General features: G+C 37.9%; 1 long non-coding RNA gene across 1 annotated transcript; it reads right to left on the bottom strand.

Moving 5' to 3' along the window:
• Positions 1–1,263: 1,263 nt before the first annotated feature.
• LOC121065317 lies at positions 1,264–17,100 on the bottom strand. Its single transcript, XR_005816989.1, has 4 exons — positions 16,922–17,100; positions 16,625–16,732; positions 5,643–5,785; positions 1,264–3,128 (listed from the first exon to the last, which is right to left on the bottom strand). It is a non-coding gene; the product is annotated as an uncharacterized LOC121065317 (long non-coding RNA).
• Positions 17,101–24,268: the final 7,168 nt, after the last annotated feature.

The following is a 24,268-nucleotide window of genomic DNA, read 5'->3' as shown; positions in this document are numbered from 1 at the left end:
AGCATCCCCACCTCAAGGGGATTTAATCAGCAGCCCCCAGACCCCAGGACAGTGCCCTGCTCTACAGTGCTGCAGCTCTGGCTGCTTTTCTGCCAAAAATGCCAGGTGGAGCAGGAACAAGTCTGAGGAAGTGTTCCAGCAGCTGGGGCACTCACCTGGAAGTTGGACAGCTCTGTGCTGCTCCTCACTTCTCTGTGGCCGCTGTTTAATGCAGATGCATAAAGCATCCTGTGCGCCGGACCAGAGCCTGTGCTGAAGACAGCTGGGTGCTCGAGTCAGCAGGCAGCTGTGCCAAGCCAAGTAACGTGATAGGGTACCGCTTTGTTTGAATTTATATTAAAAGAAGATTAAATCCTCCAGAACAAACACCCTTTCCCAAGTTTACAGTTATTTATAGCTATGAATTGGCACCATAATCTTGAAAACAACAAAAAAACATCTCTGGAAAGAACAGTAATAAATATTCTGTTCTACCAAATATACGTACAATGGATGAGTATACTTATAAGGAATTATTTTAACTATAACTGTAAGACAACATTATATATCAAACATTTTGAAATGTTTCTGTATTTTCAAGTGGAATTAACTGATTAGTTATATACACCAGAACCATATATAATTTACCTCTTAACCCTCAGGAAAAAAAAAAAATTAAAAAATTACAGAACTGACAGCAAAAATAATTAGTCTTTTTTTTTTTTTCTTTTTTTTTTCTTTATTTATTTTTTAAATTTCAGTTGATGTTAGTGGGGGATTTTGTTCCACATTATCCAGATTTTTTCACTCAAATTTCCCAGTTCCACAACCTCCAAATTCAGATACTTTAAAATAAATGAGTATATGAAGGCTCAAATGCCCATGTGCAGGGTGCAATTTGACAACATTATTGTAATCTCAAGGATCGTATGCTCTCTTTGTAAAAACTTCACAGCTTTCTGTAAAATCTTCATCTGCAGATGTTCACTTAGAACTTTCCCCACAATTCCACCAAAGTTCATTTTTTCCATCTTTTGAAATCCCTACATGTTGATGAAAGTTTGCTAGATCAAATGAACAAAAATTAACAAACAGTATGTTTCCACAGAAGAAAAAAACAATAACAATCCTGCTGTTTGAAATATTTTTGCCTCATTTGACTTTCGCTCTTCTGGTTTGGCAGAATGAGAAGTTAAAACCTAACATTTAAATACTTAATATTTAAAAAAAAATGTGAAAGAGTAACAGGTAATTCCAGCAATGGTTTATCCTGGTCAAGTTACTTATAAGATTAAAATACAAGTGGAAATGAATTGTCCTATAGTACATACAAATTTAATTATATTTTAATTTTATCAGATTAAGTTAAAAAAAGTCTGAGCTAAAGTGAGTAAACACTAATAAACATACTTTCGAGTATAAACATGATTTATTAACATAGCTGTTCACTAAATGCTGCTCTGAAAATTAAACATAAATCTTTCTAAGATGAGTAAAAGTGAACCCACTCTAACCTCTTTTGTAACATTTGCCAAATTAATTTCTATGGTCTCCGATTTCACTTGAATGAAGTAACTGTTTTGTGCCCCAGAGGGTTGGAAATAGCTGGTTCCTAGTGTGTTTAGAAATATGCAACATCTATTCAACAGCAAAACAGTTGCAGGTTCATCAAGCAGACTCCTGGTGCGCCGTGGACACCTAGACTCAGTTGTGACCTACAATACATCACCCAGCTGCCTCCTCACCATGAAGGGACCTGCTCCTGCAAGGCAGGGCTCTCTGTTCCACTCAGCCTTCCTCAGGTGCCTCAAGTCTCGATTCAGGTTGACCACAGTAAACTCAGTGTGGCTACCACCTGAATGTCAGGAAACACAACTGCCAGTACCAGTTGGTTTATGTGTAGTGGCTGTATGTGATGCCTCTGACAGCTGCTCTTGCAAAATTGCTGGTGTGGTTTTGTTCCTAAGCATGTTCAACAACCATCCAGCCTGAGCCCACGACCTATCTGTCTGCCAATAGACAGTCAAGAGCCCATGCATTTACCCCAAAACCCTTCCAGAGATTGCTCTGGTAGGCATTGCCAGACACTGTGGGACTACATTTCATACCCTCTGATAATATTTTAGAGTGGTAGGATGGAGAGGCACACTAGCTAAATAATTGCAGAGCTAAAATGCATCATTTTCCAGCTCAGATCCCTAAAGTGAATCTCCCACTCCTCACAAGGTCACCTTAATCAGCAGGCAGCCCACATTGCTGCTACAACTGCTTCCAGGCTCAGAAAAGCACAAAAAATTCCTGGCAGCAGGAACAAGAACCTATGACTGCTCCTGCTCTACACAAACACCCTAACCACAAGAGTAGAAAACAACATTCTACCTTCCTTATCTGGCCACAGATTTTTCATCTTTTCTTGCTTGCTGGCACAGACTTAAAAGCAGAGGTGTAGAGTATTTTGTCTCATCCAATCTGTAACCTAAAACACCACATTTTTTTTTAGCTGTAAGTGGATGACTTCATCTCAGTTCTTGAAAACAAAACAAGACAAAACAAAACACAAACAGATAAAGGTGCTGCACTCAAGAGAAAATCCTAGCTATGGACACATATGGAGTCTTAGCCAAGTATATGAAGAGTAGCACTTCACTCAAGCAACTTTAAAAATCTCGGGAAGGGCCAGATTCAGGAAACACCTTTTTTTCTTTTTTATTTTTTTTTCTTCTTGTTGTTAATACCAGCCTGCTCCTTGCACAGCATACAATATTTGCATCCTACTCAACACTGCCTCTGCATTGTAATTCTTCATTCTGGAAATTAGAAACCCAGGTCATGCTGTCTCTATAACTGAGAATAGCCCATATTTCTCAAATAATATTTTTATAATTATTATCAACAAGATAGATTATTAGTAATACCTCAGTGTTCAGTGAGTGGTTGGGAAACATATCAAATCTGGAAAAAAATATCTCAGGTCTGAAATCCCCTGGTTTAAATTCCATGACACAGGTGAAGTAACTTTCCGATCTGTTTCTATGACTGAAGAATGAATCCTTAAAGCTTTTTAAGGTATTTTTTGTTGTTTTCACATGTTCCAATGTTTCTTCAGTTTCATCTTTGGAAAGATTTTCCAGTGAAAGATACAACCTAGACTGGAATGGTGTTAAGCTGAGGTGGGGGAAGTTTAGGCTGGACATCAGGAAGAGCTTCTTCACCGAGAGGGTGGTCGCACACTGGAACAGGCTCCCCAGGGACGTTGTCACTGCACCAACCCTGTCTGAATTTAAAAAGCGATTGGACTGTGCACTTAGTCACATGGTCTAAACTTTGGGCAGACCTGTGCAGTGCCAAGAGTTGGACTAGATGATCCTTATGGGTCCCTTCCAACTCAGGATATTCTATGATTTTATGTAAATAAATGGACAGCAGAAAAAAAAATAAAAAGAAAAAAAAGTAATTTTTAAAATAAAAGTATTTTAAAAAATACAGTTCATGACATCACTTAAAGTTATTTTCCACTTCATATCTGAGTATATGAAAACAAAAATAATTAGCTTTCTAATTTGTTACCTCAAACTCTTCTAGTTTTTCAATTGTCTCATAAAGCAACTCTCACATTTGAGATGCTCCCAATGTTCAACTAGTTGCATATTCCACCAACTAGACTGATCCTGAAGTAGCATATTCTGCACAGTGAACATTCAGGAAATAACAGAGCTAAGGGACTTTTTCCCACTCTCAACAAGTGACACTGAAAATGTGTTTGCCTGTTTGCCATAACACCTTCATAATCTTTGGGTACTAATCCTCAGGTAGCATATGTAGTGCCAGCACATACACAAATACCTACAGAAATCCTTCTAGCTTTTTCATTTAGTAAATTAGCAGAAGAGGGCTTCTCCCAGATGCAGAATCTAACTTAGGATATATGTTTACCTAATGTATAATTCTGGACAGTATCATGAAGAACCTGAAAGGGAAAACCAGGATCCATGGATAACCTTGTTTGCATGCAGTAAGATTTTTTTATTGGGGCTGGGGGAAATTTTTTTTGTGTGTGTGTGATTTTTTTTTTTTTTTTACTTACCTCATCAGTTTATCTAAAACTGGTACAACTGACATTTATTAAAGAATTTACTTCACATATTTGATGTGAATCTGTAAGCTAATCCATTGAAAGTAGAGTCTGCAGGGGAAGAATGTGGGGAAATAAAACCTTTTTCTGGTCATAGTTCTCATTTTATTTTTTCCCCCACACTCTTCTACTTCATATCGACACCCTTCGTAGTTACTTCTTGTCTGTTTTTCTCCAAGACTTACAAATCAAGGATTATATAAGGTTCCATCCAAATGTTTTGGCACCACTTCAAAACCTGATATTTTGGGCTGAGATCAAAATGAGCAGACTTTGACCTTCATCAGTGCTGGCCTTCTAATGCACAACAATAATTTGTCAGACATTCAGACTAATTTCAGTGACAGCATTATAAATTAGCCTGTTGAAGTCCAGCTAAAATACGTGAGGAAGGAGGTGTTGTAAAGTCAAAGGAGTGGCAAGTGGGGCCTTGCCACACATAACGGATGTTTGACCAAGTGAAAATAAACAGGAGGTCTGATAGCATAGTGAAGCGGGAGACTGATTTCTTCACATAAAGTTTCCCTTCTAAGCAAATCTAATCTAATGCAATTTGCATTCGGTTCCTATCCTGCTGGAGAGGATTCATCCAGTGTAGATGTTCACAGAACATTTATTTCTCCTGAAAAAGAGGTAAGTACCCTCTACTCACTCAACACTCACCACTCCAATACTGCTATAAGCCTGTAAGAGAGAAGATGGAGATTTACTCCTCCAGGTGTTCTCAGAGGGCTCCTGTTCAGAGACAGACCTGCTAAGCCTCCACCAGTTCTGTAAGCATGAACTGGGAGCTGTTTCTTGCAGGAGAAAATCAAGTCTCTTATCTCATCCCCTGCTCACAGGTTACTATGGAAGCTGAGGAGACTGGCTGCCTACTGGTCCTTGGGGAGGATTTTGGTGACCATCTAGAAAGTACAACAAGCTGTCTTTGAAGGGGATTCTTTTTCTTGACCAGCAGAATTGCCTCCAGAACACTGAATCCTACAGAATGACCTTGCCTGCCCACATGTGGAAGTTCTCATACTTCCACCCCACTAGTGGATTTCAGTAGAAGTATGAGAAAAGTTCATTGATGACAGGACAGAAAATGCACTAAGGTGACTCATTCACAGCTTGTATGCAAACTGCATATTTTCTTATTTGTGTAGCTCTTATCAACATTTTGCAGCTCATGAAAGCAAATACCTACTGTGAAACCTGGAAAGAAAAGAGGCAGCAAATTTATACGAAAGGAGGTGTAAGGAGAAACAACCAACCTGAAGAGGATACGTGGCTTGCAAAGAACAGTTTTCTCTCACTAGACAAGAAACATGTTTCATTCTTAAATACACAGTATGTGAATGGTACAGCTGATGACTAATTATTCAGCTCACAATTTAATGATCTAATACTGTCTGAGCATATCAGAAATGTAATTATGTTGTTTATTAGAAAACTAACAAAAAAAAAATAAAGCTATGTTGTTGGTATGCTGCATAAGAGCTAACATTTATTTATTATTTATACATTTTACTACCCTTACTGAAACTACCTGGTCAATAAGCAGATTGCAAAATTCCTGCAGCAGAACTCGTGTTCATGCAGGCATGCTGTAGGACTTGGAGTGACTCCATATCAGGCAGATGGTGGGATTAAAGGTGGGATTAAATTATGGATCTTTGGGAATTCCATCTCCTGAAAAAGCCAAATGTATTTTTTTCCAGTGGTCTCAGATATAGTGCAATATCTACAAATGCTGTAAAATATAAAAGAGAAAAAAAATACTACAGCTTAAGAGATGACCATTTCTGAACTAACCTAGCTTCAAAGTTATCCTTTATTTATCCAATGTAGGTTTTACAGTCACATCTTAAGCCAAAGATTGCTTATGAAGCTACACAGAGGCTCAGCAAGTGGACAAGCCAAGCCTGTTCACAAGAGGTCAACTGATGATCTGTTATGCTCCTGGCTAATCTCGCACCAAGAGGTAGGTGCACTTGGGTATTCTGGAAAAGGCTGTGTGCCCCACCACACCTTCCAGTATTATGTTTAATGGCTTGGCATTTTTTGTCAAAGGGGAAGGACTCCATATTTACTTCAAGATGGGAGTTTAACAGACACCATCAGCTTTTCTCTTTTCATAGGCTGCAGAAGCCTGTGCTATTCTGCCTTTCAGCAAAAGGCACAGCAGGCTTGCTCTGGGCTGCTGCTGTCATGTGAGGAGCTGGGAAGGATCCAAACTCATACACGCAGTTATGTTTGCCCTCTGTTCAATGTAGATGAAATCTGTGCTTTTACTGCTCAAAACTTTAAAAGAGTGAAAGCTGTAGAGCAATGCCAGCCTGCACAGGTGGCCAGGAACTGTTGAATACTGTCTTTCCATTGCCTGGTAGGTACTCCATGCATCTCAGGCCTCACAATTTCAGAAGACATCTGCAAATTTTTACATTCTGCCATTGTAGATTATTTGCTAAATAAAGGCACCTTATGAACTATTAAAATTTCAATGCTTTTCTCTAGTCATACATCAAGATAAAAATGGCTTAAATATATTTCAATTCAGTAATACAAAATTATCTTACCCATCGAAATATCAAAATTTTATTACAGGATTTTTTTTTAATTTTTATTAAAAAAAAAAAGAAAGACTTCAAATGTGTCAATAATTTAAGGTTTTATTTCAAAATTCTAGGGGTGATATTTAACCATAAGTACTTGTGAACATTGTTTGCAGAGCTAGTACCTCCTAAACTGAATAACATTTAGAAGAAGCTGGCATTTTATTACATTCCATTAAAGCTTAATTTTATACACAATAGTATATTAGCCAAATATTTCTTTATTGCTAACTACATTGTTTAATGTCATTTAACAGCAGACTTTATCTATCATCAAATTTACTGCGGCTAAAGAATCAAAAGAGATGTCGAAAACATGCAAATACTAATTGATTTTGGTACTGCTATCTCTCCTCTATTTTATGGTATGAAAAGTATCCACATAAACTTAAAAAAAAGACATGCACACAAAACACAAATAATGAGCCAACTCAGAACACAAAGGAGCTTGATTTATCATATCATACCCTGAAACTCTAATATATCTCAACATCATGACTTATACTTATTTTTAAGACAAATTATAGATTATTCTGTAACATGCATATAAACACAGTTAAAATATACATGTAATTCACCCTACCTATACCATCTTCTATGTCCTTGAAAATGTTCTGAGAAGCAGGATAATAGCTGCTTTATTTGGCTTTTAAGATTTTAATCATTTTTTTGAACAACTGGACTTTAAAGCAAGAATTTAACAAAAGAAGAAAAAAACAACCAACACTTAAAGATCATGGTCACCCATCAAAAGAGTAGGAAGATAAGAAGGGAGAATTTGGAATAACTTACAATTTCCCTCAGAGAATTAATTAATAAATGTCTCGAGTCTACCATCAGATAAAGGCTGATCAATGCCAAATGAACCCCCCTGTAAAGGCCCCAGACACTTTCAGTGAACTGAGCTCATTACAATGTTCACTTACCTGACATTGCAACAGTGCTGATTAAGAGCACAGAAAATGCAGAGGTTAAAAACAGCTCCCAACGATATTTCATATTTGGAAAGTAAATACCCTTGCATATCTTTCTAAATTAAAAAGAGCTATTTCACTTGTAAATTATAATAATCACGGCTTTTTAACAACAGCATCAGTTTCATAGCCATGTTTGGCACCAATTTCCCCAACAAAAAAATTATTCTAAACCTCATTTTCTCCAGAGCTTTCTGGAGAGAAAAAATAAATCAGAAGAGCAACCATCTGAATCTCTGGACTAGAATTTCCCCACTGAAATTTCCTATGGAAAATAAATGGATGATTATTTAGCTATATTTTAATGCATGTATACCCTGAAAAACAAACAAACAAATGAAAAACAAAACAACAAATCCCAACTGAAAACAGCTTCAAATATAGGGTTACAAAATACACTGAATTTCTGAAATATTTTCTAATAGTTTTTCACACAGATTTGGAATGGTTTGACCTATGAAAGCCAAATTTTGTTTTTCTAGATTAGTGAAAAAACTGTCTGTACCTTCCATTTTTTTGTAGAGCTATTGGGAGCATGAAGAAGGAGAGTTCATAAGGTACATCACAAACAAGAAGTTAAGGAAAGACAGGATGTTACAGAAAAGAAAGATGGAAAACAGAAAAAAATAAAGTAAAAAAAAATGAAATAAATATTCTAGCTGCAAAGTAAATAGAAAATCAGATAATAACCTGATACCAGTCCTGTCTCGTTATTCCTTTATCCTGTCCTCAACATCTGCACCCTATTTAAAGTGAGACTATGATCTAGGCAGATGAGGGGAACTGTAGCAAGTAGGAAAAATGCCAGAAGAGTACAGGAAATACAGCAGAGAGACAGGAATTCATAAACATAAGTGTTTCTTCTCTCCTGTGTGAACATTTTAAAAATATTTCAACACATCACTCACTACCAAAACAAGGCAAATTTAAGAATTTGCTACATTTAATTAGAAAGGACTGATCTTCACTGTTGTTAATAATGCTTCTTGCCTTTAACTTTGAAAGCAACATGCAATACAAACTTGCAAAAAATTAGAAAAGATGGACGGGAACAACAGGGTGTCCAGAGGTCCTTATGGCTACATAGTCCTTCATCACTAATTTCACTGTCCATTTTAACTCCATTTTCTTTGGTAACTTATGCAAAGCCTGATAGATTTGGAAAACAACTAAAAGTTATTGTTAAAAATAAAATACTAAAAAGTCATTGTGGTGTCTCACTTTTCAGAAAGTAGGGGGAAAGGTAAAAAAAAAAATAAGTTAGCCTTGAAGTTTAAAATGACATCTGAAATCATTTACCTGGTTATTTATATACAAAAGGTTGCCTTTTCTTGCTTTCCAAAACTTCAGCTCAATTTGGAGTTCTGGACAAAGGCCACGAAGAAGAGGTTCAGCACAATTCTCATTCACAGTTCTATGGATCTGATGTGATCCGCTAATAACCACTGTTTCAGTGGCACATAGTACTTAGAATGAACATTTTGCCTGCATAACAGGAAAAAGAACCCCAAATTTCAAAGCATGCACAGTACTGTGATAGTAGAGCGATATCCCTGCATCCCCTTTACATTCAAGAATGGACAACATTAAAGTTTGGAGTTTAGTTACGATCAGAGGAAAGTTATAACAAAAAATTTGAAGACAGATCTAAAAGTATTGTTTATGAATACAAGGATCACAGCCTCAGGTGTATTTACAAATCAAAACCATGGCCAAGCATCTTCAAATTATTGGCAGCAGATCCTTTGAACAGTTCCTTGCACTTATTCCAGATGCAAATAATCTGAATTTTTCTGTTTACTTTTCTAATAAGTAAGTTACATGCTAATTTGGTGCCTCAATGAGCTCTGAGTTAATATAAATATTGAATAGATTTTATATATTCTTATTACACTTTGCCAGTGTTTACACAAAGAGGAACTAACAATATGTGTCAAGGCACTTTAATAAATATTAATTGAATGGAGTTTAGTTTCTCCCTTTTCTACTCTATTTTTCCCTTCAGCCCTTTCATTTAAGCTAATTTGTTTATTCTGCCTCGGTTTGAAGTCCATACTTACACAATTCTGCCCGGCACACCTACTTCCTTGCCATGACATACAATAAGCAGCTGATCCTGACGGGAGCCTTGAGAAGTTATTATTGATAGGATCATAAATCTTTGTTCATCCAGCAACTGATTACCAATAATTTCTGTACACAGACAGTCCCAAACTTTTATCAAGCCTTTGTTCCTTTGTTTTACTTAAACTATGAATATTCTGGGACATGGCTCAGATTATTGTTATTCCTATAAATAACAGATGCACATCACAGTCATTATTGTCATGCTCCTTTTTGATGCCAACCTTTGAGATAGTACTAATCTCACTGAAAACAATAAGATGCCAGTTCACATCAAATGCTCAAGGCCACAGAGGAAAAGTGTAATCTGTCAAAAACATATTGAAAAGGTAATTCAACAAAATAACCTTATTCTGTACTGTGGGGGCATAACTTCCCATAATTCAAAGTTCTGGTGACACTATGACAGCTTAAGTCTTAAATTCATGTTTTCATATGACATAGAAATTACAGCATTTAAAATTTATTATTTACACAGAAAATACTTCTAAAAATTTAATGGTTAGAAAAAAATGAGTGGTGAAAATATTACATTTGGAACACTAAGTGTTTAATTATTTTCTTGTTAATGTAATTTATTATCAGTTTATACCTGACACTGGAAACTACCGGAAGGAACTTTTTTTTTTTCTTTTTGGCTGTGTTGCGTAAGTCACGCAGAAGTCTCCTTACTCATTTTCAGCATATACTTGATGCAAATCAGTCTCTGTTGCACCTGTAATGTAGGCAGATGAGTTCTTCCTGACATCGGCTCTTTCATAATTTGTGTTTTGTTTTTCATGATTTCCACATGCTGCTCCATATTTTGGGAAACACAACCTGGCCAGGATCTGTTTTTTTCTTATTGCTTAGGATAGGCACTAACACCTGCAGACAAAGCAGGAAAAGCAACATTACAAGTTGGTAATAGCAGCAACTTAGTTATCGGTGATGTACTACGAACCGTTTCTTTATGTGTGAGAAGAGCAAGCTAAGCCAAGCCACACTTCTCAAACTGATGACTATTTAAATCATAATCAGCTTTATGTTTTCTTTCTTCTGTCAACATAAATACACACTTGAATCTCAGTCAAATAGTCCTGTAGATGGAAATAACTTCTTGGGACAGCACTGCTTATCAGTCCGCTGAAAATGATACGAAGCAGCTTCAGTAACCCAGAAAACGTTAACTCCATTTTTCTCATCTCCCTCCTACTTCCCTCCCTCTTCCCTAAAAAGCAAACAGAGTGGTGGAAAACAGGAACCTGCAAAGTCCTATATCCACTAACCCAGTATTTCTAACAGGAGAAACAAGTCCTGAGTGTAGCCCAAACCTTCCTTTCCATGGTTTAACAGCCACTAATATATACTATCTGAATCTAGCTTGTTTTCAGGCTATGATCTCATATTTAAAATGATCTCTGATAAATAGGTACATGTGTTAAGTCTTTTATAAACATACATTTTCACATGGTGCAAATGCATACCACTAATTATGAAATTTGTTGCAGTTCAAGCATTTATTTTAAATACTTTATCTTCTTTCCCTACAAAAAACATTCCCTAACTTCTCTCCACATTGTTTCTTAAAACATGCCATTACAGAGCTCTGCTCAGAACATCATGTAGAAACTTAATATTACTATTTTTCATGTTTAAAATTAAGCATATGTTCAAATCAAAATATTTCACTGGCTCAGGTCCAAGTCATAGACACATTAATTATAACTTTGCACCAGCATCCCAGTGGGTTTCTTGGAGAAATGTCTTCATCAGTGTATGGGTTCCAGTCACAGTAGTTCCTCAGAGGCTCAAAGTATTTCATTGCCAAATATCAATACTGACAAGTAACTTTTGAATTACAGAATTCAAGGATGTGACTCCCTTCCCATGAACTCAGCCTCAGGGTTTAGTAGACCTACAGATATTCTGCTACATCCATACTGTATTCCATTTATTCCTCTGTGTAGGAATAATTTAGAAACAAGAATATGAAAAATAAACAGGAAGAGAAGCAGTAAGGAACAATAAGCAAGTCTGCTTGTGCACAAGCAGTTACAAACTCAGGGTTCACTTTTAGAGTTTAGTTTTGTTTGCTTTGACAGCAAAGGCATGAATTGCTCCAGAGCAGCCTTGTTGTACCTATTGTTTTGCAATTATTGCTTGACTGTGATGGGTAAGCAAGCGGGCAAAATACGAGTTAAAGCAGCTGGAATAAGCAGCATGGTGCTTCCGTTGATCTGTTTTAACCAGCATCAACCCTTAATTTATGAGACCCTTACAAAGTACCAATTTCTTCAGCTCACACTCCACCTTCCAAGCTTCCACCTGAGCACTGCCAGATGTTTCAGAGCAGAGGAGCCCTGCTTTTAATATAGCCTTTGTTCTCCCTTGAAAGCCTTCTTAAGATCTGTCATTAGGGCCAGTTCCTGGGCCTGGCCTCCATCCTTCCTCAAGAAGTCCACAGCTCTCCTCCTCAGCTGCTGTTCAGTTCTCGATGGTGTCCTTGGCCACCATCCTATAGACCCTTGACAGAGGAACCCTCCCTGTGGAGAAACCAAATAAAATAAAATCTGTCCTGATATGAGAACTTGGACATGGGAGGCCTCATAAAACACAGGAGCTTTTCTGGCCCCAGATACATTTCAGCCCTTCACAGCCTGGTCTGCTGCGCTTTTCCAAGCACCTTGCTCATACGTAGAGCATGCCTTAGACTTGTTTTATACTCCCTATGGACTCTGAGAAGAGATATTGATTTAATGAGTTCATTCGTGGTTTTATTTTGGAAGTTACACTCCCTTCACATATAAAACCCCTTAAACCTCCCTAACTCAATAGACAGAGTTTTGCTTTGCTCCAGTAAGGAAAAGAGAAACTACTAAACCCACTTATTTTTTTCCCCACCCTGCTGCTGACCTCCAAAGCCAGAGTATGAGATGTTACTGCAGTTTAGAGACTAGATTTAGATATCAAGGCTAAACTTCTTGTATATACACTGAGCAAGTACTAAGTTCATGTTAAAACCTAAGATTTTATTTCTCATTTAGTCTCTCTCCAAAACGTTTTAAATATTTGTATGCACTTTTTTTTTTTTCCTCCAAAGCCTTTACATTTCTTTGCAACACAGATGAGCAGCACGTGAAGAATGGCAATCATGAGGCATTTAAGAGCTTTGGCAAGGTGCTACTGCTGGAAAATTTTACTTCTCTCTGCAGAGTAAGTTATTTAAGAAAACAGACACAACTGCACTATAAATACTGTTTATGACAACCAAATCTTAGATATTTATTTCCATGACATCAAACCAAAGGAGAAATAATCCCATTCACAGTTTAATAAGGAATATCTAAGCCAGATGAATGCCTACATTAGCTTTCAAAAAAAAATCAGCTTCCTTAATAAATATAGATAAATTCACAGTTCATTGCTAAATCTTAACAACTTCCTCTTTTTTCTTTTCTTTACACTATGCATGGTTTAACTCTCATTCTTTTTCTCTTCCTTCAAAAATCCTTGACCTTTCTAAATTACTCAACAGTGGATTTCAGAGGCATTCAAGTTTCTGTGCTTGAGATCTTTCTCCTTTGAAGCTGATGGGAGTTTTGTCATGGGCTTCAATCAGGAAGAGATTTCATTCCCAGCAGGAGAGTTGCGATTCCATCACCACTCCTATTCATAGCCAATGTCTCTCAAGATCAGGAGGGGACCATCACTTCCTCTCAAACTGCTGAGATAATGACCAGCCTAAAATGTGTATGCTGATAACAGGAGTACTAAAAGACAGAAAGGAGACAAATATTTTTTTTTGTCATTGTCATCAGTATTTATACACAGCATTTGTAATACTGTGGCATAAATGGCATATATTTATTCCCTTTTGGAAATGTCATTTTTTCATAGAAATGCAGGAGACACAAGTAAAACAGTTCTGTGAAACCTGTTTGGCTGTCCTGTTCTTAAACGTGGGTTTCCTGCATTTCAACTATGCACAACAAACCACTGAATATCAGTCTCTTCCTCAGTTCAAGGTTTGATCCTGGATCTGTAATTACAAAAATGTACTCAGAACTAGAGTATTCCCATTTAAAAATATGGTGTTGCTGGTATATTTGTTTGTTTGTTTTTGACAAGCCAACACTTCTCAAAATTTTGAGGGGGAAAAAGTTAAAAAAAAAAAAAAAAAAGTTCCAGATAATTGAGGTCAGGACCACAGGCATGTCTCCAAATCAGGAAAGAACTGCCCAATGTTTTCACATCAATGACACTGCCTTTTTGCACTAAATGTAAATTCACTGTCAGTTTAAAACAGAGCTTTGAATGCAATATTAAGGTAACTTCTTGCACAAGTAGAAGCCTGATTTGAATTATCTCAAATTACCTATTTTTTTTTTCTTGGAAATATTCAAGTAGAGTCAGCTACACTTCAAAATGAAACATTTTATGTTATTCCAGAACTTTTACAGAACAACAAAAATTTTTTTTTATCCAGATCTATTTTTGCATGTCTATTAGACAGCATTGTTAATAAAGCAAGAGCTTTTTATGCAACTTTAAGACTAACGTACACTAAAAGAAATTGAACATGAATTGCACAGAATTTCTTGTGCCTTACTCTTTAAGAAAAATCTCATGCAAATACTTGCTTTTATAGCTTCATCCTAGTAACTCTCATATGACAAGTTTAGGAACTGTATAGAAATCTCCTATGGTTTCCATTTCAGAAGCAGCACAATTTGGGGAAATCTGGTATAATACTAACTATTTTCCCTCCTTCTTATTAACTCCTTTCTTATGAGCTTTACTCCTTCATCAGGCGTAAAGGCCTTCAATCATGTGACAACATAAACTGTTTTTACATCACATAGTCAGCAGAGAGCTGATTTGTGGTGATGATTCCACAGGCACCTAACTGCTGGTGTGGTAGCATCGCTATTTCATTGCTCCTGAATGAGCGGCAGTTAGTCATTACTGCCCACCAGGGAAGTGACTCATCACTCATGCTTCACAATGACATGCGCTGGACAAGAAGTACACCACCTATCATTACATCGAGGATAGCTCCAGAGACCTGAGCACAGGAAAGAACGTATATTTCTTGCTGTAAACAATTCAGATGACAGCAGTCACATCCATTTTATGAAAAGCAACAGAGAAAATAAGAGTGACATGCTACACAGAACTAAGCCTCCAGCAACAAGCCTTCTCTGATGAGCATCTAAGAGAACAGAGTAGCTACATTTTTACAAGGGTATGTTTTTCCTTTCATAACAGTTATTTTTCATCAGTTCTCTCTGGTGTCTTGTCTTTGCTGCTTTATTACGAGCATGTGGCTATAAATACCTCTTCTATAAAAACTACTGTATGCTCAAGTGGTGTTTGAGGCAGCTCCCTGAACTGGAGGTCCTTTCTGCTGCTCTCCATTCCAAGGCATTCTGTGGTCTTCCTCATAGCACAGACAGCTCTGTGTCAGCTCATGGGGCATCTGAAGGAAGTAAGATGCAGGTTATCAGTCTGATAATAGCAGTTGAACTACCACTTAGACAAGAATAAACGAGATGAGGAGAGCCGCAGCTAGCCATCAGAGCTCTTCAACAACTCATCCATCACAGAAGTCAAAGACTCAGCAAGCCTTGTTTGGACTGAGCTGAGAAAGAAAAATAGACAGACTAGTTGTGAGTTCAAAGAATGTTTTCCAGAACACCTATACTACATGAGCACTTGTATGTGCTTAGACTTAGGTTGTTCTCTTAAACCTTCTTTTCCAAATTCCCTATAGATGTGTGCTGGCCTTTTCCAAGCCTCCAAGCTTGAAAATACAACCATGCAAATTATATTTTGAAAACTATCTGTGGATATTCCATACCACCTTTCATCGTGGACATATTTAATATACATAGCTGCATATAGTTGTCTATACCATCCCTGCTCTGCCAAGACGATGTATTGTTCTCATCCTCCCAGCTGGAAGCAAGCAAAATCTACCGTGTAGTTAGTAGATACAGAATAACGGGCTCACTTCCAGATACCAGTGAGGTTGCATTTTATTTAGGGCATGAGGTAACTGCCACAGACTAAATTCTGATCATCTCTATATACACGTGCATACGACTCCTTCTTAAGTCAGTGGGATGCAAGGTTTCCAACAGCATAATCTCACCATAAGTTATGAATTCATGTCCAAAAACAAACAAACTCTTAAAAATCTTGTCTGCCAGGACTCTGTGTTTATGACTTGGCAGCTCTGCAAGTTACTGCGAATGCCACAGCTTGCTCAGAGCCTGAATATTCATTGAAGCAAAACATTTTTAACCTATCTGAAAAAGTTAAAAATGATAACTGAGAAGTGGCTAATCTGAGCATAACCTGGGACCATGTTGACAAGTGGTCATTCACTCCATCACACCAACAAGTGTGTATAGCATTAAGTGACCCTTCTGCTTAGGTTACAGCCCACAGGATGCTATGACGCAGAGCGTTAAGAGGGACCAAGACAGCTCCTTAGCAGAGGAATAATTCGTTCAAGGAAGGCTAACATGCTCCTGGCATAGCTCAGCAACCAGAGGTACAAACACCAGGTGAACTGGCTGTAGCACAAGCATCACTTCATCGGTAGAAGGGAGGGGGAAGAAGGTGAACCATGCAGAAAGTTTCCACAGGTTTTCCCAATGACACTGTTCATGAAAACAGCTAATTTGCCACAAAGCCTTTTAACCAGGACACTTCACACAGTTACTATATTTCTAATTTGCAGCACATACGCTACAGAGGCAGCACAGTGAAGAAGAAATCAATGATCTTTGTCAAAGTAAATGGCACAAAAGGCATTCAGAGACACGTACATTGAGGAGAAGGAGGGAGAGACAGGAGAAGGACTGCCACTGCAAACACAGGCATTTCCACCCCTTCGTTGGTACCACCAAGTTATTCTTAAAACGTGTTCCGCTTATCTGGGAAGAGATGCGGATGTGGTGAGGGTTATACAAAGAACTTGTTTCCAAGCTTCCCCCCTCTCTCCTTCCTTCCAACCGCTCCCCTCAGATCAAAACCAAAACAACAACAAAACCCATACAAAACCAAAATCACGCTTTTTCTGTTTCGTACTGAAACTAAATTTCCCGGAGAGGCAACATCCTCACCGTGTCCGCTGCCAGTCGCTGGGCCCTCCAGCCTCTTGGGAGAGCAACCCGCTGCTCCCTCGCACGGGGGTGATGGAGAATGGAAAGCAGCATCCTCCGGATCAGGGTTAGAGGTACTGTTAGAGGCACTGGCAGAGGCAGGCAGCGGCCGGCTCCGAGGCTCCCTTGCCTCCTCCGGTCGCTCCCTTGCCTCCTCCGGTCGCTCCCCTGCCTCCTCCGGTCCTCCCCCTGACACTCCGCCCGCGGCAGCCCCTGGGGCGGGGATGGAGGGAGGGGGTGCACGGGCGGAGCTGCCGGGCTCGGAGGAATCCGTGCTAATTGACGGCACCTGTAGCTCGGCGCCTATACATAGCACGTTCTCCCTGTCACTGCCTCCCGGTCCCCTCTCTTAACCTCCCCGTCCCCCGGTGAAAAGGTTCGCCAAGCCGCCCGGTAAGCCCCCGGCGGGTGGGAGGTGGGAGCCTGGACCACCGCAGCTCCCCGCTTCCCTCCCGAGGCTGCCCCTGAGGAACGAGGCAATGCTTCTTATCGCAATTTCAAGCCACTCCTTGGCTGGCATTTTTACTTTTGCAGAAAGAAGAAGAAGGCGGCACCGGTGGTTGTCTTCACAACTTCACAGCTGCTAGAGCTGCCCAGTTAAGTACAAACAACATATCCCTATTTGAAGAATATATGTTTTCAATGCACCGAAAGCAAAAATCTGTTGATGTTTGAGAAAAACATCCATTATGTCAGCTGCAAAGAAAGCCGGCTTTATTTAGTGAGTGCCAGTGATTTCTCTCTGAGGTTTGCACTTAGCAGCTGCTTGTTCCTCTTTCTGCTTTTAGGATGATCAGCCAAGCTGCTGGTCAGCCAGGCTGCAGAGAACCTCCCGAGATGGCTTCTCATCACAGCAAAAGTTGGTTTGCACCATATAACCAAAGCAGCAATAGCCAGAAGACCTCTATGATCATGAAAGGCTTTCAAAACAGGTATCACCTAGGAAAAACAAAATAATGAGCAGGAGTTGAGCTCTACTCCCAACACACCCTAGAAAACAGCACCTATGCTTGCATGAGCCAAGATCTGAGTGCCCAGAGCCCTGCTCTGCCGCTTACAAAGTACTCTGGAAAGTTGAGCACAAGTTTTGAGGTAATGCTTCCATTGCATGTCAGGCTGCTGCCCAACAGACCTTTGGAGCTGTCCTTCCTTCTTGCTTTGTACACGAAATAGTAAAGCCCCTGGATGATTTTTTCTCAAATTCTTCTGCAGTACAGGGGATGTTATATTTCTTCCCTTGGTTTCTTTTCTGTGAAAATAAACTCTTCTTTGTCAGTGCAAAGGGATTGCTGCCCCCTCCGCAGGGGCCAGCGCTGTTGCTGGAGCTTGGAGTTGGGCTCTCTCACCCGTTGGTCAACGTTTAGCACATAACTAACTTTTGGAGCACTTTCCAGCTCTTTCAAGGAAACAACAAGAGAAATATTTGGTTTCAACTCCTTTTGCTCTTTGGAGCTATCGATCTGTAGAGTATAGCTCCTCACTGGCAGGCTTGATCTGCTTTTTCTTTCTGGAATCACAGAGTGGCAGAAAAAATAGCTGTCCCGGTATAAGTGCAGAGGTTTATGCTTCCCTGCAGACAAACCTTTCAGAACAGTCTACAGGCTTAATTGGGCACTTGTGAAAAAGCTTCATCTATCTGTCTTTTGAAGGCAAGTAATTTCCCCATGTCCATGGGAGAAATAAGTGCAGTAAAGAAGATAATTCTACCACTAAACAAGAGAGAAAAATCCAAAAGATTGGTCCTAAGTTTCCTGACTTCTTCTGTAACCTCAGTGACTGACATGAAATGTCCCCAAGTTTTAGTCGCCTTATTCTTTGCTGCCAATTCTTTTGTTTCCTTAAATCTTGTCTCAAACAGTTCGGCAAAGCTGAAGGTCTTCTTGCCGTGCAATTCAGCAAGTATGGTTGAAAGCTTCAACCTGAGGTAGGTATTGCAGCTGTAGCACGATGAATAGACACATTCAGCAAGGTATGTAGAGAAACATTTGAATCTCTCAGCTGGATAGTCAGAAGGAAAACTAACAGACAATTAACAAATTCAACGGTATTTTGAATTCGTAATCTTAAGTCTTGAGGGACACAAGGTGAGAGTTGACTTGATGTACAGGAAATAGATAACGATCTCAGTGAAGCAGTTGAACAGAGACTTTTGTTCTTTGATATGAAAAAGATTAGTACCTTCATAAAAAGCTATTTCTGAACCTTATAATGAATTCCTTTTCATAGAATCTCTGTGGTGGCTAGTTCAACTAAGAGATTACATGGGACATTCTGTGAAGGCATTTAAGTGAAGGTATTCATGCAGATTGTTGTGATACAGGAATTTACATTTTTTTTTTCAATATGACAACAAGGTAATCCCCCCAATTCCTTCTCTGATCTTGTGACAAATTTGAAATCTGTTACCATTTTGCCCAGTAAATTTCACTTCTGTTTTTCGTCAACATATCACTGCTGTTCAACTGGCAGGAGTTGTTTGCAAAAAATATTTGTTTCAGCCATTTTTTTTTTTCACTGCATGCGTCCCTGTGTATTTGCTAGACATCTTCTCAAGACCGAGAATAACTTTTATTATTATTTTTTTTTCCCTGCAGGCCACAAACAGAATTTGAAAGACAGGAAGTGGTCAGGTAGAGAGAGGACTACGCTTAGCATTTTTGCAGATAATTCCTTTTTATATATTTTCTTGCTACATACTCCAGCACTCTCCAGAGGACACTTCATATTTGTTCTACTGGATGATCAGTTGGCTACCACTGATTAATTAGAAAACAATCTAGTAAGTACTAGCGTTCTTAAATGAACGGTTAAGTTCTTAAAAAATCTTTTATTCTAATAGCATGGTAACAGAATACTGTGCTAAAACCGAAGATAGAGGCTATAGCACAGTCATAACTAAAGGAAGAACAAAGGTGCAATCAGTCATTATTACTGGCTAGATAGCAATAATACATAGCAATCAGAGTGGTTTCTAGGTGATTCACAATGGCACACTAGTTTTGAATTTGAAGTACAAAAAGACAAAGCTACCCTCAGTATCACTTTCAGAAGAGGTTTCATATCTCTAGTTCAACAGAAGTGAAATTTATAAATGGTAACATGGAAGCATGAATTGTGCTCAACGTGAAAGCCATAATGACCGTAAGACATCTGAATTATACCACTTGAACTTTTTCAGTATGTCGATGTTGGAAGACAGTGTATGGACAGTTCTGCCCATATTTAAGAGTGGGATCTTAAATGTATTGCTATTTCATGTCTTAAGCTCTTGCTATTTAAACAAGAGTATTTTTATTCCATCAAGGCTACTGACTTGATTTCTGAGTAGTTGCATGCTGCTACAAAAGAGAAGAAAAAAAAAAATTATTTTATTTTTTTCTGTTTTATGACAGTCTGTAAAAATTAAGCCTGTCTTAACGTAAACAGATGGTAACAGATCCTGGATGACTGACATTTACTATGCATATGCACAGCTCCCAGAAGACTTTACTTTCAATGTATTCCACTGGAAATCCAGCACTTTTGGGATCCACTTTCCAGTTTTACAGAACTTTTAGTACTGAATCTAAGACTTCTGCTTCTCATCAAGACAGAAAGAAGCTGCCTGTGCCACGTGCATGAGCAGTGTTGTTTCAAAATTCAAAAGCATAAAAATGTGTATCTGCAAAGGGACAATCCTACATATTCGCAATTTCCTTATAGCTCCAAATGAGATCTGCTACTTTTCCTCCTCCTCTATGACTATTTTATATCCCATTCAGGTTTGTCCCTGTCCTTATCTTTAGTCTCCTGTTTTGTAATGTACTCTTTTACTATCCTTCTTCTGCTAGTTACATATTTTATCATCCCTCTCATCCCACTCTAAAGTAATTCTTGACTCCTTCAGTTAGTCAATTACTTTGATACCTTCTTCCTTTGCCAGCCTGTACTAAACACCTTTAGCAGCAGCGGAAAGCGGCAGCAAACTTTAATGATGGCTGCAAATAAAAACCTAAGGTTTTAGGGGAAAAAGGTACCTCTAAAGATAACACCACTTTTCCCATGTCTAGTTATGGAAGTTTCCTGTTACAAACTAGTAAAAGAAAGTGACAAAAATGTGGCATGCCTAAGATGTCAGAGTAAACATGACAAAATATGTGCCTAAAAAAGTTAATTCACTTGGTTTGCTTTTCACTTTCTTGGTTTTGTTCCACTAACCTGTAATTTTATGTATTAGTTCCCTAGGCTTTTAAAACTGTAAGCAGAGGTGTATTTGTAAAACTGAAGTAGAATTGACTAAAACGACTTATAAAGAGGAGACTATTTTCTACACTTGCTGGTGGACAAACAGAAAAACCACTCATGTAGCTCCTGAAAAATGCACACGCATCACTTACACACATCTTACCCATTAGCAATAGTTGAATTTAGCAAATTGAAAGAATGGCTGTGAAAGTAAATCAATGTCTCATAATTTCAATTATATTAAAAAAAAAAAAAAAACAAAAAACAAAACACCCTGTATATGCCTAGGTCTACAGAGAGCATGCTTCTCTTAAAGCTTGATTTTAGGTGTTTTAAAAATCTTCCAAAATTTTGACAAATGTGTCAACACTAAAAGGTCAACCAACTTTGAAATTGTGTTCTTCCTGGAATTTGTCTCAAGACTTTCCTTTAAAATGTAAAAAGTGTCATGAAGCTATGTATTGAACTTAAACCAGCTTAAAATTTAACACTTAGCCAGGTTTCAAATCAGCAGTACAAACATTTTTTTAGGAACACGTCCTGCCCTGCAAATTTATACTCCATTTTAAACTCTACCCTGGAATATGATTCCATAACTTGTGGGGATGACATAAAGACCTTGTTCAACTCATAAATACTTTCCAAAAAAGTTTTCCAGCATGAATATTTAAGATGGACCATTCTTTTGTCAAGTTTATGTGTTTCTATGATGATTTTAGCAAGAAGTAGAAGATTATTAAGATAACAGGCTGTGGCATTTGAGAACACAGCAAGAATGGTGCAATTTGCAAGTTTTTGAGTGAGATTGCTTAGAAGTTCCAATACCTCTGCAAATTTCCTTCCCCCGAGTAAGACATTTTGGCAGGATTTAATGACTTTCTAAAATTCCACATGGCACAAAGCCTGTAACATATTTCTGTTGTTGTGGCAATGGCATTTTTTTTTTAATTAACTATAAGACATATCTAAAGGTATATAATGGAAATATAGGCTAGGGCACAACGCAGGGTAGAGATGTCAGAGAGAAAGTAAAAAAATCTAGAAAAGCTGTAAGACATATTGCTGGTAGAGACAAAAAAACCTCTGAATATTTATGGTCTCTGTGATACTTCATTTTAGAACTGAATGGGTTTCTTCCTAGGGGAAAGTCTAAAGGTTGACATGATTTCTGTATTTTTTATTTTTTTTTAAATGAAAAAGTCATGCTAAAAACCGTTATTGGAAGACATTATTAATGATGGTTCACAGCTAGACATTTTCCATTGATCAAAGTAGAAATGATAGGCAAAGCTTCTAGTCTAAAAATTACGAAGCTTATTAGATTGAGCACTGCTACTTAGTGCTGCACTATGTCAAAGAAATGCTCGTTTCCTGATCTGGCAATTTAGAAGTAGAAACTTTTTTATCCCGGTTTAGAACAAGCCAGGAAACAAACAAATAAATAAAACATGTACTAACAACAAACCAAAAAGACTTGAAAATTTCCCAAATAGCATAGCCTGTTAAAATTCTTTGTGAGTATGCTATACATCTATCCCAAATACTTTCAGAGGACAGATAATTCCATGGCAACATTAGGGATCTTTTGACATTTTTGTTAACATTAAATCACTTCCATTATGGGATAGGCACATGGAGCCAAATCCCAAAGTGCTAGGGGTTACCGATCTAGCTTAGAGGGAGAAAATGCCCTTAGTCACGTTCCCATCAGTGGGTTACATCTCCAATCCAGCTGCTGCCAATGACTTTTTTGGGGTTGGAGTTGGATGATCATTGAGGTCCCTTCCAACCCAAGCCATTCTATGACTCTATGACTTCTGGCAGTTCTGCTAGAAAAATGTATCTTGCTGTCCTCTCCCTTGGAAAGTTATTTGAGCAAGGACAGCATATAGCAGCCATTGGTCTCCCCAGCATTTGCAAGGCTCAGGATATTGGGAAATAATGCATGTAGTTTTGGAGAATGGAAAAAAGGAGGGAAAACAGGGACATGGAAAGCATAAGGAAGTGAAAGTGACAGCAAGAAGCTTAGTATGAATTAAATACGAATTTTACATTTGAAGAAAGTCACCTGAGTATTTGCTACCTAGCTGCATTAATTTATTAATTTCTATTTAATAAAATATAAAAATTATTTCTGAAAGTTACAGTAATGGTATTGAATGTACTTTAAAACTGCAGTATAAACTACTCTATTTAGCATTATATTCTGTTTCAGGGTAGATCACACTTAAAACACAAAAATGGGTAAAATGAAATATGCATACTCATCCTTAATTTCTTGTGTTAAATTGTTACATCTGATTTTATACCACAACAATAGCTTTGTAAGTGGAAAACTAATTTCTTATAATTAATCTAGAAAATGCTACTTGAAAACAATCCTAAAAATAAAAAAAAGAAAAAAAAAGTACCACAATATTAAAATCTGGGTAATAAAAGCATTTTAGTTGGTCAGATGAACCTACTTTGAATTACGACATATTTTTTACCTCAGTTAGTAAGTTTGTTTGATAATCATTGCATTCAAATAGATCTTAAATAGGTTGTTCCTCAAACATATAATAAAGATAACTGACTTTAGGTCTGAATTAGAAGAGAGGAAAGATGATTCTGTCCTGCAGTACTAGAAGTCACAAATTTTCACTTCCATCTTCTTTTGGAAGATGGAACAAGCAAGTTGTTTTCCTGGTATTTATTTCTTCCTTTGTGAAATACTACTACTTGTTCTCTGCAGAAGTACTGTACTTTTTGATGGCTTGCCAAAAAAAACCCACAAAAACAAACAAACAAAAAAAAACTGTTAGTATAAAAAAGCCCCAGCATTTAGTATACTTCTATAATTAGCAGTTTGGTATGCAATCAAAGTTATTTAAGTACAAGACAATGCAGGAACCCATTTACATTTCACTAAGAAAAAAAGCTCAGTATAGTTTATACAAGTTGAAGTAGGTTCATTCAGCTTTCCATTGTTTCATTCTGTTCATTTCCTGTCTGCAAGACAATCATGACACTTCTATTATTTACTTCTCCCTACAATTTTTAAATTTTGTGTGCACACAGTGGGTGGGTGTTCCTATTCCTTAT

This window comes from Cygnus olor, chromosome 2, assembly GCF_009769625.2.
Source record: "Cygnus olor isolate bCygOlo1 chromosome 2, bCygOlo1.pri.v2, whole genome shotgun sequence".
Lineage (NCBI taxonomy): Eukaryota > Metazoa > Chordata > Aves > Anseriformes > Anatidae > Cygnus > Cygnus olor.
Note: the sequence above shows the minus strand (reverse complement) of the source record. Positions and strands in the feature narration are given on the sequence as shown.